Raw genomic sequence first — 1,931 nt, 5'->3', positions numbered from 1 at the left:
ATCTGTATGTAGTCTGTTCTGCAACCTGGGTCCAGTTGAGTCTTCATTTTTCTCTCCAGTACGTCAGTCTGTTGTTTACTCACTCTCTAACAAAGACTTGTGGCTGAAACATGTTGAAATTCTTTTAATTCTTCATTTTTGATGTTCAGTAGAACATGGAAATGTTTAATTGTGATGAAAGATTGCTGTCTTTTGTTCTTCGGTCTAAAAGCCACTCTGATTGCATTTATGCTTCTCCTGATGACTCATTTGTGATGAACAGCAGAAGTCAGATGATCTCATGTGGGCATAGTGTGTGTGCATGTACACTTCTTGATGTAATTGTGGGACTGTGGTACTGCCTTTTGTTGGTGTCAGGGTGGAGATCAGGAAACCAGGAAAATTAGAGGCACAATTAAGTACTTAAAAGGCTTTTCAGAGGAAATGAGCTGCAGCCTGCTGGACAGATGATAGGGCAGACAGAACGGAGACCGTTTGAAGGCTAATCGAATTAAATCCTGTGATGTTTGGGAGACTCCACAGTGGAGTTTCAGACTGTGGATGGAGATGAATGACGTGAATCACTCAATTACCTGCAAACACCCCACTAAAACTTTTATGGTTTTCTTGCGGCCAGCGCTGTCCAAATTCAGAAAACAAAGATGTGGTGTTTGTGTCAAAGAAAAAAATGAATTGCCCTCCACTAATTTCATCCAAAAGTAAATAATGGGTACTTTCAGCAGAGTTTACAGGTCCACTTTCACATGAGTCTCTACTCTCTGTTATCTGAGAAGTATTATGAAAACAAATTTCAGAGTGATGCCACTCATGTCTGGATGTTAAACATGACGCTACAGTGAGCAAACCAATTTTCCGTGCCAGACCTGTTTCCAGTCTTTATGCTAAGCTAAGTTAGCCGGCTGCTGGCTGTAGCTTCATATTTAGAGGATGTTGCTGTTCATGTTCAGCTCCCCAACCTGTATTCCCACCAGTGTGCCCTTTGATCGATTGATTCGTCCTTTCTTATGTTGTGTTCACACCAAAAATTAAGTGAATTTTTGCCTTCCGTTACTTGCGTGAGTTTGACCGCAGTAAATATTTGCCTTTTATAATCTGGTTTACTGCAGCAGTACAAGCCCAGAAGCAATAATGCTGGTAACAATGCAGGTCTGTCTGCAAGACGACAAGCAAACACATTTTAAAAAGCTTATTTTCTGAATGGAGTTTAGATATCAGGGCTATGCGTTGCTTATTTTTTCTGTTATTTCCTTCCAGTCCCTCTTCTTTTCTCCCCTGTCCTCTTTGTATGTCCATGAAGATTGTGTATTATGTAAGTGTATTCCAGTCAGCAGTCTATATGCACGAAAAGAGACTAATTACAGTAACCTGAGACCAGTGGAGATCAGTGACTCGCTGCTGCACACGGGTCGAGAAGCGAGAGTGAAGATAATTCCTCTTTTTAATCCCAAACTCCCGCCGGTAAACTGCTTCAGATCGGAGCAGAATCGGTTGTGTTTATTGGTACAGAAGCTCAGGCTAAACACTGCAGTTGTGTCCCAGTGACTGAACATAATGACAGAATGATGGTTAAAGTGGTATTGACCTTCATCTCTTATTCAACTAGAGCATGTTGTGTTCTGAGGATGTAAGATTGAAATGCTGGCTGTGACTTAAAGATCAGGAAAGTGTTTAGTATACATCCGGCACATGAACAGTTTTTGCAGCTGCACGAGTCGGTATTGATTATTAGGCGCTCCGCGTGTGATCGTTTCTCCCATTCAGCAGCAGGGAAGCTGAACGTGCAGAGTGATGGCACTAATACTGCTAGAGTCACAAAGAGGATCTACTCGCTCCACAAATATACACCCTTATGGTTCTGTGATGTGCTTTGGATAAAAGCTTTAAGCACAACCGACCGACCCCCCCCCCCCCCCCCCCCCCCCCCCCCCCCC

The 1,931-nt window shown here is 42.9% G+C and overlaps 1 protein-coding gene across 1 annotated transcript in view; it reads left to right on the top strand.

Moving 5' to 3' along the window:
• ccdc9 (coiled-coil domain containing 9) overlaps window positions 1-1,931 on the top strand; it is a 28,643-nt gene that overhangs the window by 23,154 nt on the left and 3,558 nt on the right. The window lies entirely within an intron of this gene.

Source organism: Micropterus dolomieu, linkage group LG17 (assembly GCF_021292245.1).
Source record: "Micropterus dolomieu isolate WLL.071019.BEF.003 ecotype Adirondacks linkage group LG17, ASM2129224v1, whole genome shotgun sequence".
Taxonomy (NCBI): domain Eukaryota; kingdom Metazoa; phylum Chordata; class Actinopteri; order Centrarchiformes; family Centrarchidae; genus Micropterus; species Micropterus dolomieu.
The sequence above is the reverse complement of the archived record's forward strand: the minus strand, read 5'-3'. Positions and strand labels throughout refer to the sequence as shown.